A 23,995-nucleotide genomic window follows, 5' to 3' on the forward strand; every position below is an offset into this window, starting at 1 on the left:
AGGTGGGTCTCAACTAGAGAGATTAAAACACAGAGCGTACTTACCTCCAAAGTTATACTACTGTACCTAAAGAAAGTGGGATCACATGGCCAATCTATAGACTTGTGAACAATAACAAATCTAGCTTTTCAAGTCACTAACTCCCGAGTGGTTTGTTACAGAGTAGCAGCTGATGTTATAAAACTCAATGGAAAACTAGAGACCATGAACTGAGAAACAAAGTTATTAGTACAGTGGTCCTGAAGTGCATATAGGACCTTGGGCTCAACCCTGTGTTGAGCTAGCTTGGGAGGCACAGGGAAATCTTCAAGGCCAGAGTTTGCTAGGATCAGCTGCCAGAAGGCCTGGATGTGTGTCCTCTTCCCTCCTCTGAGCCCTCTTATCCATCACAGGCTCTTCCAGTTGACTACCTGTTAGTCTGTTTACTCTTGGTACTTCCTGGAAGGAATATGGACCTTAATTTTGTGAGTAGGGAAAGCTGATCTAAAGATCTGGAACCTAAGCCACAACTCTTGTACACCATTGGCTTCCTTCCCAGAGAAAAAGGCAGTTTGTCACCTCTTCCTTGTGGTCCTGCTGCCAGGACACTTAATCTTCAATGGGCTCTTCCCACTGGCACCAGTCCTTTCTCTTCCCTCCTAGAGTTTTCTCCTTCACATCTCTATTACCTTCCCTGTCCTCCCCCTGTCATTCTACAATCTGTTCTTACAGATGGCCCTGAAGATTCAGAGCCTTGGCAAAAGTCCCTACTGTTCACTGGCTACCCTCCAGAGCTATTGCTCTGGCTTGGGCTAAGTAGACTGAAGACTCAGCTGTCAGATTCTATTCACCACAGGTGATGGATCTTGAAATCACAGCTGAGCCTGCTATCATGTCAAAAGTTTACCAAGCAGTCACTGTGGGCGGGGTCCATACAGCCTTCCCCACCTTCTAGACCATTTGTCTTACTTCCAGATCTGTTTCATTCATGGCATCTTTGACTCAAAATAGTCCTTACTAATAACAGTCTCCAGGCTGTGAGAATTCTGAGGACAAAGATTTCCTTCTAGGGCTATTTACCTACTAACACTCTACTCAAACTCTATCTGTAAATAGAATAAACCATTAGATTACAGGTCACATACACACATATGCTAATACGCTATTGTCTGTCAAATGTTATGGTTGAAAAAAGAGATTATATATAATTTCTCTATGTATATGTTATGTATATGTCTATGTTTATGACTAAACACACAGTGCCTATCTGCCTCCAGCATCACTTTGCACTCTCTCAGTTGTTGAATAATAAAAGCCTAACCAATATGTGTGCCTCCTATTTGGCTTTCACAACCAGAAGTCTATGTGGCAAACACTCTCTATATGTCAGGCTCATTTTTAGGCTAACAAAGGGCCATTCTCTGGGGTCATTTAACTAAATAGGTAATATGTCTCAGGATCTAGGAGAAGGTATCCTAGCCAAGCACACAGGCAATGTAGACAGGCATCTAGGTTTCTCACTGCTGACACTTTGATCACCATAGTCCTTTGCTCCGGTGGCTGTTTGGGCCCTTGAGGATGTGTAAGAGCACCCCTTATTGTGATCCCTAAGATGCCAGTAGCAGACTTCCACACCAAAAACTATCTATAGACATTGTCAAGTGTCCCAAAAGAGGCAAATCTCTGCCCCCTGATAAATATGAAAATAGCCCAAGAATGGATAACTCCATCACTGTCACTATACTATTATGTGGCCCTCTGTGATGATGTATTTTCATGTGGGCTAAAAGATAATGCTGTAGCTGCATGTATAAATGTTAACTTTGCTTCAATATGTAAACTAAAACTATAAATGCTTCCCTAAGATAAGCTATTTTATTTCACTGGACCCTACCTACAAATCTTCAGTAATATCTCTAGACTGCAATATGAATACCATTCATACCAGGGTAGACTTGCCCCCATGGTTAAATCCCAGGCCACCCTCCCCCTCCCCCAACCTGATATCAAAGGTGAGAGCCATGAGTAACCACTAGCATCCTAAATCCTTTCCTTTGGTTGCCTTCATAAGTTTTAGAAACAGGTTTTTTCTCTAATGAATGTTTTTGACACTGACAAATTCATTCATAAATGCAGCTGTTTCATGGAGAGTCTGTGGCTATTTCTTTTTATACTGCATTTCCTCTCTGAGGCATAAAGATTCTTGCTGTTACTTTTGTTCAAAATGCCAGCTTTGAGCTTGCACTTGGCTCACACTAAGGATGAAGAAGCTCCAGCCCTTTGTGCCACAGGCAAACTGGTATGCATGCACAGCTAATGATAATACAATGTGACACGCAAGAGAAGGAAAAAGGGAGCTCAGCTCTGTGCTAAAGGCTTGGAGGTTACAGAAAACAGAAGACATGCTCTCCAATTTAAAGTTAATTGAGGAGAAAATGTTTCAGATAAAATAAAAGTAAACAGCACAGGTCAAGAATAATGAAAAGCTCAGAGTTCTGGGAGAGCGATTCCAGGGGGAGCAGCAACCTTTGTGGCAGGGTGAACCATATGTCATGTATCCTGCTAGGTGGCAAAAGCAGGTTAAAGTCCCAGCAAAGTGACAGGTCCCTGAGCAGCTTCCTGGAGACACCAGCTCCTTCTCAAACGTATGTCTTCATTGTCAGAGACAGCCACTGAAGTTTGCTAAACTCATGGTTGTCTGGCGTCCCCTCCTGTCAGTGCTACAGAGCCATTCTTAGAGGCCATAGGATTCCCATGCATGTAAGAAAGACTGGGGAGGGCTGGGAATATGGCCTAGTGGTAAGAGTGCTTGCCTTATATACATGAAGCCCTGGGCTCAATTCCCCAGCACCACATATACAGAAAACGGCCAGAAGTGGTGCTGTGGCTCAAGTGGCAGAGTGCTAGCCTTGAGCAAAAAAAAAAAAAAAAAGAAGCCAGGGACAGTGCTCAGGCTCAGGCCCTGAGTCCAAGCCCAGGACTGGCCAAAAAAAAGAAAGACTGAGACTGTTACGTGTTTGAGTCATAGTGCTGATCACTCACCTAAGAGCTGGTGAATCTTTTCCCCTTCCTTCCTAATCAAGGCCTTCTTAAATTTCCACAATGGAGTTATAATGCTATGTTAATGGATCAGATTCAAGAGACAAGTATCTACTAGCAGATGAACCCTGAGGTGATCCTTGCAGAAGCAGAGTTTAAAAAGGTAGGACTATATGGAAAGGGATGGGAGACAAAGGGAGTTTCTGGTGGAGATACTGGACAAACAACCTCAGCCAGGGAACAAGGTCAACATGAGCAGTCTCAGTTGTGTCAATGGCATGTGTTTTTTATGTGATAGGCTTACAATGGCACTTTATGTCTATGGGTGTTCTTTCCCAAATCCAGAATCATAACCATAAAAAAGCATCAATAATACCAAATTGAAAGTCATGTTACAAAATATCTGACTAGTATCCCTCAAAACTATCAATTATATAAAAAACAAGGCAAGCCTAAGAATCTGTCACAGGTTGCAAGAGTCTAAGGAGGCAGAGTCTAAATAAATATAACACAGTGTCATGATGGGCCCTAAAGCATCAAACAACAGAATGAACTACAGGCTCTAGTAAATATGCTTTACCTTGATGAATCATTTTTAATTGCTGTCCCTGACAAAAATAGAGAAGGATGCTAGGGCAGAACCAGCCTTGTAGAGAGCACAGAAAATAATGCCAAGGGTTTTGGTGGTGACAAGCTCAGGGGACACATCCACGATAAATCCGATATCATACTTTCTTTCCAGAATACAGAGCAGTGGAATGAAACCATTTCCTTATTTAGAGATTCTGATTACACATTATATCAGCAGACACAAACAAACAGAACTCTGATTAAATCAATATGGCAACAGGGTTGCTTTTTAAACTCAAAGTAACTTGCTTCTCCATCTACCACATAAACAATCAATGAGTGATACTTTTTTCCAACACCTACTTAAGATGCAAGTGAAAATTTTAGAAATCAATTCCTTCAATAGTGAGAAACATTGTTGCCTCCCTAACAGCAAGCTGTTTTCTTAGATCACAAGCATGTCATGTCTGCCAAGACCAAAAGTCGCATTCCTAAGAGTGTGTCAGTCAAAGAGACCTACCTAATTCATGGTCAATTTATCAGGGAGACAGGCAATTACAGTTTGATTAGCATGTAATAAATGGTGTTTCTTTCCAATCTACCCAGCAAAGTGGTTGAGCAAAAACTACTTGGGGAAAGTTACACCCCAGTGGACTACAAAGTGGAGAAGTGACTGATATTAACAGGGATGGTACAGGGAAGAAATGGGTGAGTTGGCAGAACATTTCTAGGAAGAATGGAGGAAGTCTTGCCATACACATGTGTAGGAAGGCCAACAACACCAGGGCACTGAGACATCAGAGTGTTTTCTCAGTTCCTGGTGATGTGAGCAAAACTACAATCCAGAGTTTGATGCTTCCCATATACCACACTGGAAAGCTTTTGAAACATTAAAGGCCAAGTTTTCTTTTAATTCTGATTTATAGCCTTGGAAATGGTTCAATAACAAATAAATCAGAAGACAACCATCTTCTACTGGATTAAACCAAAGGAAAACTAGCATCTTAGAAAGCTCTAACAAAATAAATGCCAAGGAATGTATTTATTCCCTTAAAGAGAAACAGCAAAGGAGTGACATCTGAGTCTCAGAATTTGCCATGTTACAAAAAAGGTTCCTGTAAGAAATACCTAGAGTTGAGTCACTAATTCAAACTCTAGTGTTGCCATATGCTATCTAGTTTAACACCCAAAAGCATTAACTTCATCCTCCCTACTTATCTATTTGTGGATTTTTGTGAGTATACCTCAAGTCTGATCTTTAGGAAAACAATTTCTATTAATCCAGTGGCCTCCACAGTTTACTTAAGGTTAGAGCAACATATCTGATGAGCTGGATTCTAATACTAAATCAAATGTCCTTAAGTGGGAGCTCCTCAGATCTCACTCACTACTTGTCCTCTTTAAAGTGGGAATTCCTGCTTTGTCTATTACCCCAGGATGCTCTGAGGATCAAGCATTAGGCAAATGGAAGGTGGTGTTTCTTCAAGCACAGTTTATTACCCCCCCACCCCAAAGAATTTTAATGGTGTCTCCCTTCCGCTGAGATATTGGCTTTTGAACACAACCTTATTTTTCTCAAACCAGTCATTATTGTGTGATGTAAGCATGTTTTATCCAAGAATCAATTGACTGTTCAATACAATTGGATTCAGACTGCAGTAATTTTAGAAACTTTATTACAGTAGTAAATTGTGGCTTCAAATCAGATGTCATTCATGACCATGCTTCTAAAAGGAGCAGATGACAGTATGCATCTCACATTGGCACAGGCAATTTTCTCCTCTCCAGTGGTCTTGGCTCTGAGCAGCTGTGAAGTCTAAGTATGGTTAGTGCTCCAGGGTGGAGACTGCTTTATTTCTTCAGTGTGTCCTTAGGGCTCCTGTCTCTCTGCTTAGGGTTCGTGGTAAAATGCTCAGAGCTAAAGAGGAGCTACAGAGGGCTTAAATTGGAATAATAAGTTTAACGATAGTATTAATGTTCTCTTAAGGGGAAGCTTACCATAGCTTCTTCTGGAATAAGATTACAAAATTGAAAGAAATATGAAATTCACCAAAACCTAAGTGATCTTCTAAATTCAAGGAGAGAAAACAGGAGTATTTAACAAGCAGTACCTCTGCCAAGTCCTATACTCTTGGTTGTTCCTTCCTGGCCAAGGTCTAGGTCTAGGCATCTACACTTAGGTCCCAGTAATGACTTCCAAAAAGTCTCTATTCACTAAGTCCTTTGGCCTTCATGCTCTAATAAGAATAAGAGTGGGCTTTCTAGTAGTTCTCAGAAAGGAATTCTTCATTAAATTCTAATCAGAAAAATGAATTCTATCAGCAATAATGAATTTAGCTCTGTGAAAACTACCTTTCTTTTGTCAGGTATAGTAGTATACCCTGTAATCCTAGTACTTGGGAGGCTGAAGAAAGAGGGCATGGAGTTAAAGGCTGGCCCAGGCTACAGAGGGAGACTCTTCTCCTATGCCTTCCCCAAAGAAATATCTTTCTCTTAGAAAATATTATCCTGGGCCCAATTATAGAAGGTGGCTAGATAGGAAAGACAAAGCCAGTGTAGCTTAAGAAAGTCTCCTTGGAAGTTGGGTTACTGTCTAACAAACCCATTTTCTGTTTGTGAAATGCACACTTTTTTTTTCTGGGAAGCAGTTCCCCAGCCAGCCACTGCATTTTCAACTTTCTCAGCAGGCAGGTGTGGCTACTCTCTTCAGTGGTGTGTTGGTAGTAATACTGTGCATCACCACCAAGCCAGGGTTGTGAGCCAGGTGCCTCCCCCTCACTTTCCCCCTCCCCACAACTCATTTCCACCCAGGCCAGCAGGTGGATGGTAGAAGGAGGCTGCTTCTCTGAATCACCTCACAGAAGATGGCAATCTAAGGACCAGGGGCACCTATCCTGGGCTTTTTATGACTGAAAACTACTTCTATTGTATGGGAGCTTTTATTCAGCTCCAAGCCTATTATGCCTTGTCTGATACAGCTCCATATTAGACCCTCCAGAAGGCATAACCACCATCACAAAAGTTCCCCTTAACCTCACTCTGCACACAGCACATAAATGTGGCTCACACACAATAAGCCAATGGCACAATGGAAAGGCAACTACTTAATATACCACTTTTTACTTTCTAAATGCATGAATTATCTGCTTATAATTCTTTCAACTTTGTAACAGAAAAAAATATATGTTTAAAACCCAGGTTTTATAATGCAAAGTTCATAATAATACCATTAGGTCAACAGATATAATTTTCTCACTGGCTTTTCTAATTTTGTTACTAATAGGTAAATAAAAGAGCTAAAGAAATAATCACTTTTCAGCTTCACTATTTGTTAAGTCATCAAAGTATCATAGCAGCCCTTAGAAGTTTCCTTTTAACAAATACCTTATTTTCAAAGGCTTATATTTAAGATGTAAAACCGCTGTTCTATTATTTCAAGAAAGTGCTGTCTGATTTTTATGGTAATCATATGAATTTATGACTACACCTTGTTCCACAAAGGCAACTTACTTTCTTGGTTTCACTTATTTACTGTCTCATTTTGAACTCCTGATTTATGACTCAATGGGGGCAAAGCTAAATTTTGAGGACAGAAGCATTTTGTTTTAGAACATGCTTGCACCTAGAGTGGTCTGAGAATAGAATTGCTGTTGGGGTCAGCTGTGCCTTTAAGAGGCCACAGCTGGCTTGGCCCGGGACTCTTCTTCCGCCTTTAACAAGAAGAGAAGCCCCCTGCTCCTTGGGCGAGATCGTGTGCAATGGCGGGGGAACCCCAGAAACCCAATCCTTGGGGGGCTGGGCCTCCACCCACAAGGGAAGTCCCCTGACATCACTTGACCTACAGATATTGTGGCCAATCTGTTGTCCCTCTCCTGTGCCCGCCTTGGGGGTATATCTTTGTGGCTTCTCATTTGACTAAATTAGGATCGTCCCAGAGATGGTCTCTGAGACCCCACGCGCCCCTGTCTTCCTTGGGCTGGCGGGCAAGGGGTTCTCGCGACCACACGCGAACCGAGGCTCACCCAGGACCCTGCTCCCGTGTCTAAACCCTACCGGCCAGGGGGACATGAGAGAGTGAGTATGGATCCCACATGGAAGAGATCGATAAGCCCAGGACCCCTCCCCACGTGGATGGGGAGGAGTAGAGCGAAGCCCAGCAAATTGCAAACTCCTTCCTAACACAGATATGCTATTCTGCATCATGAAAGTTACTTAACTTTATTGTTTCTGTTTCCCAAGTGTGAAATTGGATATTACATGCTACTTCTTTTCTTCCCCTAAAGAGCAACCTGAAATTTCAAGTCTGTAGAGTTTGCAAATGCTAAGTAGAAGAGCTGATTCTTCTCTCCTCCCTAGGAGCAGAAGGCCAGCAGGGAGAGCACAGCCAGAACTCTACCCTGTTCCAGACTCCTAAAGAACCAAGAAAAAAAAAAAAAAGGTAGATGTACCAACTCAGTGTGCCCAGTCCCAAGCAGAGCAGCTATCCTAGGGTGCGGAGACTACTGTACTTGCGTCTTCTCAGCTCAGCTCTTCTTCCTGTCCTGGAGGTCCCTGCCTCTGTAACAGTGCCTATGCCCAGGACATGGTGTCCTGGTCTCCTCTTCACTTGGCAAGAATATTAATTGTATGAAAATCTTCATCCTGGGACTTGAGATAAGCAACATATGAGGGAAAATTGTAAGGACAGCAGACAGTTTCAGCAGTCACAATGCTGCCTGGTCCCAGCTCTTTGTAGAGTGGAGGGATTCAGGATTCTAACCAGCTCCCAGCTATGGAGTTGGAGTTTCTTCCCTCATGCTCCCGTGCTCCCTAACTCCCTTCTCTCCTCCTAGGAAACAGATCCTTTTCCTTCCCCTTCCTCAGGAGAGCCTAATGCACTCTCTGGAGCCTGAGAAGGTCAGAAGCCTCTCGTGGCAGAGATCTGGTTAGGACTCTGAGGGTCATTTACATCACAAAGTCATATCCTAAGTACAATTACACCGTCTCAATTTAACAACCTCCTTTCAAAATGAAGAAGCTATTCTCTGAAAGTTTTATCCTTACTTATTGTTTGGCAAATTAAAATTTTAATTATTAAAGAAACCTTTTATTTTGAAGTAATGATTTCATAAGAAGTTTAAAAGAATTATATAGGAAAGTCCCATGTCCTTCCCCCACTCTCCTCCAGTGGTCAGCTCACCCAGGAGGAATGGTTCAAGTGGCACAGCACTCGCCTACTAAGAGGTCTCTACTGTAGTATGGACCTGGAACATTCCTCAAAGGTAGAAGTATTAAGGGGGCCCTGTCCTACTTGGCACTACTGAGCGTGATGGGTCATTAGCACATGTGGCCTGAGGAAAGGACATTAGATCGTTGGAGAAATGTTTTCCAGAGGAAGTGTGGTACTCTAGGCTCTTTCTTTTGCTTTTCTGCTTCCTGGTCATGAGGTGAGAGTTTGTTCCACTATGTCCTCTGACATACTTTCTGGCTACAGGCCCCAAAGCAACAAAGTCAGTCGACAGAAGCCTCCAAAACAGTGAGCCAAAAGACACACTTTTCCTCCTTACATATTCAATCACTCAGGTATTTGCTACAGTAACTGAAAGTTAAGAGTCTGGGTTCTCCTGACCTGTATATAATCCCTTATCAATACCATGCGGTCATGATCACTGTCACCAAAGTTGGAGTGATTTCTTTCATATATCATTCTTAGTTATTTTATGTACCTGGCTATTCCATATAAATAGAGTAAGATTGTCTAAGTCTATAAAAATCTTTGTTGGGTATTGGATTGAAATTATTTTAAATTTAAGGTCAGTTTGGGGGAGAACAGAAATTCACATTATGTTGACTTTTCTAGCCAATGAACAAAGTGAATCTTTCCAACTTTTCACCAATTTATTTCTCAGCATTTTGTAAGCTTCAGCATACAATTTCTATATGCACTGTCAGATTTATACCTAAGTGTTTCACTATCTTCAGAGCAATTGGAAGTGTCGTTGTGTTTCAAAGTTGGCTTTCAGATGCTTATTGTTAGTATGTAGAAATGTGATTGATTTCTGTGTGGTTTGGTACCCTGAAATCACTTTTCAGTATGGGATTTTTTTTTTTTGTAAATTTCTTTGTGTTTTCTCTGTTGACAATGATGTTATCTGCAGTTAGGAACAGTTTAATCTTTAGCGTTCCTATTTTTTCCCCTGGCATTATTTTACTTGTTAGGTAAAGAGTGGGGTGGCAGAGGCACTTCCCTAATTCCCAACTTTAGCGCCTTTCATCACAGAGGATGATGTTACTTGTAGGTTTCTGTGCAATTTCTTATGACATTAGAATAAGCTGAAAAAGTCACTCTCTATTCCTAAATTGCAGAGAACTTTTTTTAAAAAAAGAAATCAAGAATAAGTGCTAGACTGTATTGCATGATTTTCTCTTTAGTTGTTTGGTATTGTGGATTACATAGACTGAGCTCAAAATACTGAACCATCCTTGCATACCATTTGGCTATTGTGCATAATTCTTTTTATATCTTCCTGGATTACATTTGTTAATGTTACAAACTTTTAAAAATATTTTAAAATTTAAGCTTAATTTTTTTCAAAATATAATTTTGTTATTAAGGTATTATACAGAAGGATTACTATTTCATAATTCTGGTAATGCATAATTTCTCTTTTGGACAATGTCATCCTATTGTGGACTTTTTAATCTATATTCATGAGACATTTTGTAATACCTTTTTATAGTAAAATGCCATTTTTTCTTGGTTTTGGTATTAGGATAATACTGGTCTTATGACATGAATCAGGAAATGTTTCAATTCTTTTTTAGTAAGACTGTAAAGAAACTGGCTCAGATTTTTCTTTAAATATTTGGTAAAGATCTAGAGTGAAGTGATATTGGCTAGGATACTAGCAGGAAGGTTTAACAACAAATTAAATTTCTTTAATGGCTCGCAGATATTTATGTTATTTATTTCACATAGGATAGGTTTTTGGCATTTTGTAGTTATTGAGTTAATCTAAGTTGTTGAATTTGTCTGCAATATATATGTACTGTCCTTTTTAAAAGTTGAAGAAAGGGCTGGGGATATGGCCTAGTGGCAAGAGTGCTTGCCTTGTATACATGAGGACCTGGGTTCAATTCCCCAGCACCACATATACAGAAAATGGCCAGAAGTGGCGCTGTGGCTCAAGTGGCAGAGTGCTAGCCTTGAGCAAAAAGAAGCCAGGGACAGTGCTCAGGCTCAGGCCCTGAGTCGAAGCCCCAGGACTACCCCCGCCAAAAAAAAAGAAGTTTAAGAAAAAGCATTGGTGCCCACCTGGTAGTTTACAGTAAGTGATTTGTGTCTTTTTATCTCTTTAGGTTTTTAAATGGCAGCTTAAACCACTGATTTGAGTCTTTCCTCTCCACATGTCATTAGCTGCATCTCACAGATCTTGGTGTTTTGCATTTTTTACTTTCATTCAGATCTGTATCTTTTTTTCTTTTGGCCAGTCCTGGGCCTTGGACTCAGGGCCTGAGCACTGTCCCAGGCTTCTTTTTGCTCAAGGCTAGCACTCTGCCACTTGAGCCACAGCGCCACTTCTGGACATTTTCAATATATGTGGTGCTGGGGAATCGAACCCAGGGCCTCATGTATATGAGGCAAGCACTCTTGCCACTAGGCCATATTCCCAGCCCTCTCTTTCTTTCTTTCTTTCTTTTTTTAATCCATGGATGATGGAGATGATGTTGAACATCCATTCACATGTGTGCAGCTTTTTATTGTTATCTGTTATTAAATTTCCAGATTGATTCCATTATGGTTACAGAATGTACTCTGCATGACTTCAATTCTCTTAAACTTGTTGATGTTTTATGTCTCTGGATAGGCTCTGTCCTGGAGGTGGAGGGCTCATGGGTGTTTTAAAAGAATGTGTTCTGCAGTTATCAGCTAGATCCTATGGGCTAAATACTCTCCTTGCTATCAATTAGGGTACTTCTCCAATATAACTATGGGTTTTTCTATGTCTCTTTCAGGCAATAACGTTTTATATCATGTCTTTTGAAAGTCTATTGGTCAGACACACTGAGTTAGGATGTCTATGTCTTCTTGGAGTTGCTCTTTTGTAATTGCTTCATGCTTGTTTTTGCTGTTTGTTTAGGGGGCAGGGTCTCATTGTATAGTCCAGGTTGGTCTTAAACTTATGATCCTCCTGTCTCAGCCTTCTCAGTGCTGGGATTACAAACCTGTCCCACCATGCCTGGCTTCATGCCATTTTTCCCCTTAGTAACTATTTTTTTGCTCTGAAGCTACTTTATCTTGTGTTGATACAATCACTATTGCTTTGTTTGAAATGACTTTGTAGTTCTTTAAAATCCTCTCAGCTAGTCTTTGTCCTCTGATTGGCCTATGGTTTACCCTTTATTCTCCATTACTTCCTTCCTGTGGCTTAGATAAGCCATGCTTAGGATTCCATCTTGATCTATTCAGCGATTCTGAGAATCCATTTTGATTGGTTTTCTTATCTGTTGTTCTGATCTCCAACTTATCACAGGGTACTTGTATCATCCTTGTAGAGTAACTTCAAGTGGAGTACTAACTTCTCTTTGTCTTCTTCACTACTAAAACACAACTGTCTCAAGTATTTTCCTAAACATTTAATACTTAAAGTAATTGAAATATATTAAATATTTTCTCTGCATACATTTGATACCATTCAGATGTAGTTACCTATTTTTCTTAAACTTTATATCTAATAAAGGAGCTCTCATTTTTGACAAAGGAGCCAAAAACACATGTTTGGAAAAAAAGACAGGTTCTTCAGTAAATTATTTTGGGGAAACTGGACAACCATGAAGGCAGAAGACTGAAACTGAATCCCTGTCTGTTACTTTGTACTAATATCAATTCAAAGTTGGTCAAAGACCTCAATGTGAGACTTGAAACCTTGAAACTACTACTGTAAGGAGTACTGGAAACACTAGAACTTACTGCTATTGGCAGGGATTTTCTGCCTACACAGAAAAATCAGAGAGAGAATTGACTAATGGGATTTCACCAAATTGAAAAGCTTCTTCACAGAGAAGGATATAGTGTTACTAAGCTAAAAAGATAAGCTATAGGTTGGAGGAAGATCTCTATGTAGGACAAAGGCCTAGTAACCAGAATATACAAGAAGCTTAAAAACCTAAACCCTCAAGATTCAATATTTCAATAAATAAAAAGGACAAATTAGTTAAGTAGATTCTTCTCAGAAGTAATAATAGTTGTAGTCATTGTACTAGTAAGAAATAGCCAGTAAATGCATAAAGAAATGTTCAACATACATGGACATAAAGGACATGCAAATTGTAGTTCCATCTCAAACCAGTTTGAATGGCCATTATCAAGAATGGAAACAACAACAAATACTGAAAAGGATGCTGGAGGAAAAGAAACACTATTACTCTATAGGTGGGAATGTAATCTAGTGCCACTACTGTGGAAGACAATATGCATATTCTTCAAAACCTAAAAATAAAACTACTCTATGATCCAGAGGTACTACCCTTGGAAATTTGTCCAAAAGATTGCAAGTCAAGATAAAGACAGTTGCACACTCATGCTCATTGCTGCCTTATTTACCACAGCTAAATTATGGAAATAGCCCAAAGGCCCTACAACTGATAATTCAAGAAAATCAATCTCAATCTCTCTCTCTAACGCACACTAACACACACACACACAAACACACATGAAGTTTTTTCATCCATCAGGAAGAATAGTATGTCATTTGCAGGAAGTAGATGGACCTGGAAAACATGCTTAGTGAAGAAGTCTGGTTCAGAGAGGTGAAGAGCACATGTGTTCTCTCATATGGGGAAGTTAGATCTAAAATATAAACAGACATATATCAAAACATATAGCCATATGCATATATACATAATCAAACTGACTAAAGTATGGTATACTTAGGGGTGGTTTTCCATGATGTAACCCCTTTGAACATTAAAAAGTGAATACAAGAAATCTAAACATGTCTTGTCTGAGTCAGTGGGGTTAAAAGATGAATGGAAGGAAAATATAGTCATAAAACTCAATGTACATATGCAACTAGGAAATTTGAAGGGATGGGTGGGGTTGAGATAGGTGGGATGGGGAATGATGGGAAGCATGACACCGATCAAAACCTATGTATACATAAATTGACATGTTGGATTGAAACCACTTTGTACAGTGTTCAAAGATAATTAAAATATTCTCTTAAAAAGGAGTGTTAAATCTTCTCTTATCTTCAGATAGATTTCTCAGTGTTTGTCATTAATTCAGCTTCTTAAAGCTGTAGCTTTATGGCTTTTTTTTTTTTTTCAGGTTGGGAGGTTTCAGTCCTTATTTCTCTGAATACCCACTCTATCTGTCAGGGGTTAGGGAACTATTTTTCTGCTAAAGGCCATTCAGACACATATAACATCATTTTTAGGCAATACCAAATTATCAATACAGGCAGATCACTGTGGGCAGCCAACAAGTAGCATACGAAAACCTCAATCCTATAATGAATTAAATGATTTTGAGGGACTTACATGGCTTGCTGGCCACACACCCCCTACTCTGATAGAATATCAATATGAACATCAGATCTTCAGTTATAGACTCTCAGGGCTCCCTCCTGCTGCCCCACCCCCACTCTTAAAAAAAAAACAACCTACAAGAACAAACTTTTTTAGGGGGTAGGGTATTGCTTAGCAGCAGAATGCTAGCTGAATATTTATGAACCTCTGGATTTGATTTCCAGTCCCCTCCGCCCTCCCCAAATGTCTGTACGTCTCTTTGCTGTCAGAATGGTGTGAATTCTATAGATTTTTCCTCACACTCGCTCAGTCTACCTTTGTCAGCTCCACTCTACTACTGACCTCATCTAGATGGAACTTATTTCAGTTATATGTTTCAATTCACTAACTTTCACTTTTTGAACCTTCTTCCTGGCTGAGATTTCCTATTTCTTCATTTGTTTGAGGAGTCTTTAATAGTTTGGTGTAGAAGTCCATTTATAATGGCTGCTCTACAATCCTTTCCAGGTCATCCTAAACTCTGACTCTTGTCATTCTAGGCACCAGCTGACTGTGATTGCTACTGGATCTAGCCTGCCTTCACGGGCTCTAGTTCCATGACATTAGCATTGCAGGGCTCTTCTGGTCTTTCTACTTCTGCAGAGCTTGCATATACTATTTCTGCCACGATTGTCAGTGGCAACAGAGGCAGCTCCCCAGGCTGCCTGGGATCACTTGGTGGCAGTTGGGTGGTGACTGGCACTTTAGGCTGAGTTTTTTGGGTCATTAGGAATTCACGGGCTTTATGCTTGATCCTGGCTGGTGGCAACGGGAAGCCCCTTACCTGGCCTTGTTGGCCACTGGGGATGGATCAAGAAAGGCTGGATTAAATAATTGTGGCAAGTGGATACATACATGAATTCATTTATACTCTAGTTTGTCTGTAAAAAGTGCAATAAAACCTTAAGCTTGCATTTTGATTTGGACAATTTATGACAATCTAGTATATTTGTGAATAATTTCATATCTCTCATTAACTGATGCTAATTATATGTGCAATTATTTAGAATCCAGTGAACAATAAGGACAATTACAACTGTCGCAGTTAACATATTTTAAGTCATCATTTAAGAGGTTGAGCCAACTGAGAGATGAGTGTTCTCCCTACTTTATTATTCATTTATTTTTTATTTAATTGAGTTTTAATGCTACATAGTATTGAATCATAACCCAAAGGATTAGAATTATAATCACAGCCCACACTGCCTTCTCTCAAAGCCCATTTTCAATTCTAAAAATTGGTGTCATTTATTAATTTCATTATAATTTGCACTTCATTAGGGCCTCTCCATATTTGAGGCTTACATATAAAACAACTTGTTCTGGTACAATCAGGAAATAAACTATCCTACAACAGACAATCCCCAGATACTTGGTGCTCAGTGCTTTCAAGCACTGAAGCTTGTTTTATCATCATTTTTCTACAAAAACTATATTTTCTGGAATGACTATGTAAAATGTATCAAATGACATTTAACCTTTTCATTGAGGTCTCAGGATGACTATTAGAACTTGTATGCGCTGCATAATGTAGTTAGGATTAAATCATCTACTTACATAAAATATCCCAAAAAGCTAAACTCCTTAAGTACATTATCTTCCTGCTGTGAAAGACAAGTAAAATAATTTCATTACACTAAATTTAGGAAGAAAATAAGGCTCTGATAAGGTTAATGACTAGTGCATAGTTCAAAAGCTAATCAAGAAAAAAAATAGAATAAAAAGGTTAACATTCATTGGGCACTGGTGGCTCAGCCACTCAGGAGGCTGAGATCTGAGACTTGAGCTTTGGAGCCAGCCCAGCTCAGACTGTTATCTCTGATTAAACAATGGAAAGTAAAAAGTGGAGGCATGGCTCAAGTGGTAGTGTGTCAATTGTGACAGAAAAAGCTGAGGGAGAGCATGTGGCTCTGAGTTCAATCTCCAGTACTGGCAGCTAACATATACCCATACACCCATACACACACATGCACACGCACACACATACACACATACAGCCAACATTCATAATGTCCTTTAATAGTTTCAAAGCCTGTTCACAAAAAGTTTATCTAATTCTAAGGATAATTATCCTTCATATTTTGCAATGAGGATACTGAAAATTAGTGATTTCAAGCAAAGAGTCTGGTCAGGGAGGGAACAAACCACGTTACTTTTCCTGACTGTGTGGTCTGCACTGTATCTTTAAACTCCTCTTCTCCATCTCCTTCTCCTCTTCCTCTTCCTCCTCCTCTCCTTTTTTTTTTTTTCTTTTTGGCAGTCCTGGGCTTTTTGGCTTAGACTCAGGGCCCCAAGTACTGTCCTTGGCTTCTTTTTGCTCAAAGGTAGCACTCTACCTCTTGAGCCATAGTGCCACTTCCCTTTTTTTTTCTCTTTATGTGGTGCTGAAGAATTGAACCCAGGGTTTTGTACATTCTAGGCAAGCACTCTACCACATTCCTAGCCCATCTGTCTTTAAACTTCTAACTCTGAAGTCTAGAAGTCTTTCTGCTACCCCAGAAAGAGGTGTAACAAAAAGGTTAAGTGCAGGCCTATTTACACCTTCCCAGTGTAGTTTGAAATACTTCAGTTTTCAATCTCTGTTCCTTTAAATCTTGTCCTTTCCTTGTTGCTGTCTGCTCACCAGCCTCTTTCTAATCTGATATTTCAAATGTGTTTGTGGATAGAGATGAAACAGCCTTTGAATTAGGGTCTGAATATCTCTTTTTAAATCAAGCCATGAATTAATGTGACATTTACTCTGGCAGTAAAAAGCCTGCTTTGAGGATTCCTGGTTCTCAGTTTTGTTCTTAATCTCAGTGGTTACTCCATACAAGGCTTGTCAACAAGTGAAGGGCTGTGACTATAATACCTTAATGTAAGCGCACTGCACAAGGAGTAATATCAACTTGCCAATGGTTTGTTTTTCGAAGCTACGATATTCTCTAGATGAAAGCTCAGAGCCTATTCCATGATCAGTGTCAAATACAGTTTCCCTCTTGAAAGCTGTTGAAAGAGATGCGGTGATCGATCAGATGTTATTCTAATGGAGCTGACATAAGCTTGAAAAGATTCCAACCCCAACCCCCCCAATTTCTATTCCAAATGCTGGAATCCAAACCAGACTAGTTTAATGGTAAAAGACAGGAAAGCAAGGGCAGGAGGAAGAAACAGGAGATGTCCCAGATCTGAAGAGACTGAATGCAGGAATTCCTGTGGGAAGCAAAGAAAAGGCATCAGACAGCCACCTTGCCCTGCTATCTGCACATCGTCTCTCAGTTTAAACTCTTCACAAGCACACCATTGTTTTTCTAAGGAAGAAGATTTTTTCCAGGCATGGGGGACACAACCCCTAACTGTACTTTTAACAACACAGAGCCAAACCCCCAAAGGGCTTGGAAATGTAAAGATCATTCCCTCTCTTATACTAACTGAAGAAGAAACGTCTTTGCCACTCACCATTGGTTGACTAGAAGGTGATGTTTAGCCCAGAATTCTCGCATTCTACCCCACCCTGGCCCTGCTCCCCTGGCTGTCCAGGAAATCCTGCTTCCAGAGGAGGCCTCCTGACTCCTGAATCCTTCATCCAGGCAAAGGGCTCCCTTCCATCATTGTTCTGATTCCTTATGCCAACTTGCTGACATTCTTAGGTACAGATTTGTGGTTCCAGCCACAGGGGTGTGCTTTTGGGGAACAATGCTTTATCCATAAGGATGGATACCCTGAACACTTGGGCTAGATCACAGGACCATTTGGGCATATTAGCCACAGTCAGACCCTGTTTCTCTTTTTCTGATCCCTGGTCCTGGCACAAACTTCTTCCCTTTGTGCCTAGCTTTGCCCTGGTTCATATTTCTAACATAAGTACTGCACACCATGTCTGCTGAAATGCCAATTGCTGTTCACTTCCTGAAGGCAGAGAGATACCCAAACTGTAACAACAGTGGATTACAGCTTTGTTATGACATTGCTAGCACATGATCTGTTGGGAACTCCGGGTTAACCCTTTCACAATCATTTTCCTACTGTGCCTTCAGAGCTGCCTGATGCTGTAGATGCTCTCACTAGGACGGGTGATAAAGGAGGAAGCTGAGCTCCAAACACCACACAACCCAAGACCTTCCTTCCAGGAGGAGGTACTTCCGTAAGAGGATCATATTACATCCTGCCTAAGGATTGATGTAGGTTCAGCATAACTCAGTCTCGGCGACTCTTTCCTCATTTGACTTACTCCTTCCACACTTTGTCTGATCAAGGCCAGCTCTCTGCATTGGGTACCCTGAGTGTGTCATCTCCACAGCCTACAATGCCCTAACCCCAGACCAGCTGGGTCATACTTATGCTGTAGGAATCAGTGTACAATTTGCCTTGACCACCCACCAGAGCAGCCTCCAGCTCCTGTTACGTGACTTACTATGTCCTTCTGACATTCACAGCCATCTATCATCTCCCAGTTTCTTCATTTGTTCACTTGTTAACTGCCTGTCTCTTTCATGTAAACTTTATGAGGTCAGAGACCTTATTTGTCAACTCTGATGTATCCCTGAAGTGTAAGCCCAGCACTAAATATTTAATGACAGAATAAATGAATCTTTAATAGCAAAAATGATAGAGAGCATAGCCTCCAAAATTAATAAGAAATTATTCTCACAGTAAAAAAATGGGGGGGGGGAACCTGCAAAATCGTTTAGGAATCCGTTTATGCTGCTTAAATAAGTCATTTTATACTGTTTTCTAAGATCAAAGAGAAAATATATCAACTTTAATTATAAAAAGATCAAACTTGTGGATAGAAAGATGTTTTGTCTCCTGAAAAATGATACCAACTACTTTCAATTTATACTCTATAAATACACACACACACACACACACACACACACACACACACACCTTCTTGGAAAGTGTCTAGGAAATAAAATCTAATTTTGAAGTCAGGAATTGATATAGGGTAAAGAAATAGCTTTCAAGCACACTCATATTTTAGAGAAAAATCTTTATGTAACATCATGAAGCCACAGTAGTGAAGATATCAAGTAGGTATTTATTAATAGTGCAACATCCAGTATGCTACAGAGTAGCATCAGGTGATTTGAAGATAGAAATAGAACTGATTGAATGGCAAAGAAAACATTACTATGAAATTCCCTGACATATAAAATGGGGTGGGCTGCTGTGACTGTTGACCCATCAGCCTCTCTGCTTTCTCAATCAACTAGGTGCCCTTCTGTTCAAGCAATAACACAGCTGTGGGGCAATTAACGGTGCGTTTAACATACAATGGCATATGAGCGAAATTGCAATCTTTGTCTATGAAATCTTTGATTTCATAGTTCTGTTTCAGCACAGGACAGAAAATATTAAAAACATAAAGACTCTTTAAGAAAAAGCACCTTACAAAATGCCAAAACACAGTAGAGAAATATTTCCCCCTAAATATCTTGCTCTGATAGCAAAGTTAGAATGTCTCCATCCACCCAATAACTAATCTCTGTTATCAATAATCCCAAAGTGAGGGCTGGGGATATAGCCTAGTGGCAAGAGTGCCTGCCTCGGATACACGAGGCCCTAGGTTCGATTCCCCAGCACCACATATACAGAAAACGGCCAGAAGCGGCGCTGTGGCTCAAGTGGCAGAGTGCTAGCCTTGAGCGGGAAGAAGCCAGGGACAGTGCTCAGGCCCTGAGTTCAAGGCCCAGGACTGGCCAAAAAAAAACCAAAAAACAAAAAACAAAAATAATCCCAAAGTGAGAACTTTATTAATTTGGACCATGGATTCTTTTCTAGTGTCACTGAAATAGTACAACCGATATGGTAGTGCACATGGGTAATACCAGCACTCAGGAGGCTGAGGCAGAAGAGTTGTAGTTCCAGGCCAACCTAGGCTACTGAAACCCTGCCTCCACCCTTAAGAAAGTATGAAACAACTACATGGTCATTCAACTGGCAAACTGTTCACTGTATATCAGTTGTCAGAGGAACTAACACTATGCTGTTATTTTGAGGGAGACAAGAGGGAAGTGGTCACATGATCTCTCAGTATAAGAAATCCAGGTGGGAAAACAAGAAGTACACAGTAAGACAACAGAACAATTATGGCCATATGTGACTGCGCATAAGTACCCAGAAGATCCATCATTGAAAAATGAAATATCAATTTTCTACTGTCTTAAAATAAAATTTAAAACCCCAAAATCCTGTAATCAATATCAACCATTTAATAAGAAATGCTTAAAGGTTTTAAGAATATCTTTCACTTCTTCAAGAATATAATGGTAACCAGTAATATATCAAATGCTAAAACAAATAAAGAACTAAGTGTTGAGGCCTGTGGCACATGCTTTGCTCCCTTGAGTATACACTGCAGTCATGTGTGGAACCACTGGGGTCTCTAATGATAAACGCCAAGAGGAGGGTGAGCCTATCATTTTTGACCTTTGTACATTCTGGTGAGCCAACTATTCTTTTGACATTACAACTTAGTTTACCTGACTAAAAGATAAAGATTTGACTTCCTAAGTAGCAAAACCTGATGCAAGCACAGAGAACAATAGCACAATATAACAACAACAATCAAACTCTTGGAAAGCTGAGAGGCCAACGACGTTTTATGAAGGATGTCTCAGAAGGCCAGGTTTTAACCTTTCTATAAAAATAATTACAGGCTCCTAAGAAGTTAGAGAATTAGTCCAGAAAGACACCACATATTCCTCAGCCAGATTCTTCAGAAGGACACATCTTAAGAAAACACAGCTCAAGCAAAGAGTCACATGTAACATGAAAGTGTAACATGCTCTGTGTTGCTGTGTTAAGTGGCAGCCTTAGCACCACAACCAGGGCACAGAGCTATCCTATCACCAAAGCACTGAATCTGACAACCTGTTTGTAAAACCATCTACCTGTTCCCAACTAGCCCAACCTTGTACTCTCTAACTGCTTCTTCAAGTTGTCATTTTAAAGTCATATTATATGTGATTTTTTTTCAAGACAGGCTCTTTTTTGATTCAATATAATCCCTAGAGAAAAGAATGCTACATTATTCCTGGTGAATTCTTTCATACTTCTGAATAGTATTCTACAATGTGGATATACCACATTTTATTCAATCATTTGGCGACTGAAGAACACATGGGTAACTTCCAATTTGGGGCCAACACAATAAAGTTTGTGGACTATCTGGGTGCTCATTGTGTGTCAACACAGATTTTCATTTCTTTTGGATACTGCTGAATCTTATCATCGTATATAAAAGTCTTAGGAAACAGCCAAAGTATTTTCCCATAAGGCTGTAATCATTTTATATCCCCACCAGTGATGTATGAAAGATTCAGTTTCTTCAGATTCTCAATGGCATTTGGTAATGTCACTGCTTCTTAGTTCAGCTGTTTTAATATTACTTCATGATATGTCCTTGTGGTTTTAGTTTGCACTTCCCTAACAGCTGGTGTTTAGGATCTTTCCATGTGATTATTTGTCATCTACATATACTCTTCTGTAAATGGTAGAATTTTGAGAGTTCTTTACTCTTCCTAGATACAAGCAAGTACTTTCTCAGATATGAAGCTAGTAAATAATTGGTTATAGTCTAGCTTGTCTTTTCATTACCTGAACAGGACCTATGATAGAGCAACCAGTAATTCTTTAAAACTTTAATAAACAACAATTGAAGGATACTCTCTCACCACTGTATGCACTGTGCCTATCACATTTAGCAATTCTAAGCCTTAGGGGTTTCCCCTTAAAGGTTGCGTTTCTTTCTGGAGCGTCTTAACAGTTTTACATCTCACATTTAATCCAATACAACACATTTTGAATAAATATTTGTGGTAGGAGTAGTGTTTAGGTCAAAGTCGTTTATTACTGTTGTTCTCTATGGATGCCCAATCACTCTGGAACCATTTACTACAAAGACTACTGCATTGAATTACTTTTATACTGTAGTAAGGCCACTCAACTGATTTGTAAGCATTTACTTCTTTACTCTGGCCCACTGATGTATGAGTCTATCCCTATAATGCTGATCACCTTAGCTACATAGTAAGAAGGCAGAGCAAGGTATTTCTTCCCAGGTTATCCTCATTTTTCAAAATTACTTAATCTATCCTAGCTCCTTTACTTATTCATAAAAATTTATAGTAATCTTTCTGTACCTAAAAAATTTGCCAGGATTTTGATGGGAATTATATTAAACCTATACATTAATTGGAGGCAAACTGACTTCTTTCAGCCTGTGGACATGACTTATGCTTCCCATTTCTTTACCTCTTTGCTATCTCTCATTACTATTTTGTAGTTTTCTACATCAAATCATATCGTAATTTGTTAGGTTTATGCATAAATATTTCTTTTGCAAAAGCAATTATAACCAGCACTGTATCTTTTATTCCTACATCCTCATTCATTGCTTTCTTATAGAAATGTGATTGATTTTCATGATTTTTGTATACTGACATTGTATCCTGTGACACTACTGTACTTATCTATCCCATCTTCCTTTCTAAAATAGATTCCTTGAGATTTTCTAGACAGACAATCATGTCCACTTCAGACTGAGTCTGTTAATTTCTTCCTTTCCTATCTGTCTCTTATTTTCTTTCTTTGGATTATGAAGTTGGCTGGAACTGAAGTCAAGAGTGGTGAGAACGAACCTTGCCAGGCTCCAAAGGTTCATAATATCATGGAGTATGATGGTACTGTACGTACATGTGAATTCTTCAGCTTGAGGAATGTCTACCACTCATAGCTACTGAGATGATCATGAATGAGTGGATACTGACAGATGATATTTCTACATGTCTTCATGATCATGAGTCAGTATGCCTGATTACCCTGCTTGCTTTGTGAACAGAGGAAAAAAAAAGCATGACTGAAGAAAAAAGCATGACTGGAGCTGGGTGCTGATGGCACATTCCTATAATCCTAGTTCCCCAGGAGGCTGAGATGTAAAGGTTCAAGGCACAGCCAGCATAGAAGTTTGATAGATTCTACCTCTAACATAACCAGAAAAAAAACAGGGCTGGAAGATGGCTTATATGACAAACACCAGCTGATAAGCAAGCCAAGCAAGCACTAGGTCCTGAGTTCAAGCCCCAGACCCTCTTTTCCCCAAGTTACATAACAACAATAAACATCATATAGTCATAGTTCTTTTTAATATACAAAGTATTTGGCATATTCATAATCTGTGTATGTATTTTTGTGGGCTTTTATATCAAAGTAATACTAAACATTTTAAATGGTAACTGAGAAATATTCTACTCTTACAGAATTTATCATGAAAGAGATTAGAATTTCCAGTGAAATTATCTTGGTCTGGACGTTTTTAGGTTTAAAATTATGAGTTCAATTTCAAATACATTGATATCCAGTCATGTTTATGAATTCAAAGAAGTGAATTTCCCTGAAATGGATATATTGCTATTCATTTTATATACTTTATATCAGATGATTTGTAGTACTTTTCACTTATTAGAGAACTGGTTCATGTAAACTGCCACATTTATTTGTGTAGAGTGACTTGTGGTATTCCCTAATGCTCCTCTTGATGCCTTCAGGGTTGGCAGTACACACTATATTTCAAACATTGGCCACTTACCTTGGTTTTCTTTTCTTATCTGTCCAACTTAACATTTGTCACTTAATTGATCTCCCTAAAAAATTAGTTGTTTACCTTACTAATTTTCTCTACTGCGTTTGTTTCCAGTTTCATTGTTTTCCATTTGACCTTTCGCCCCATGGTTTCTCTATTCTTGTTTTATTAGCATCTTAAGATAGGCAACTTATTGATTTGAAACTCCTTTTATCCTTTACTTTTTTTCCCTTTGGTGTTACAATGTTTTGAACTCGGGGACTTGTACTTGTAGCGTAACACTCTTGGCACTTG

General features: G+C 39.6%; 1 protein-coding gene across 2 annotated transcripts in view; it reads right to left on the reverse strand.

Annotated features, from left to right (window-relative positions):
• Nucleotides 1-23,995, reverse strand: part of Sdk1 (sidekick cell adhesion molecule 1) — a 788,311-nt gene that overhangs the window by 383,728 nt on the left and 380,588 nt on the right. The window lies entirely within an intron of this gene.

The sequence above is a fragment of the Perognathus longimembris genome, chromosome 1 (assembly GCF_023159225.1).
Source record: "Perognathus longimembris pacificus isolate PPM17 chromosome 1, ASM2315922v1, whole genome shotgun sequence".
In the NCBI taxonomy this organism is placed as follows: Eukaryota; Metazoa; Chordata; class Mammalia; order Rodentia; family Heteromyidae; genus Perognathus; species Perognathus longimembris.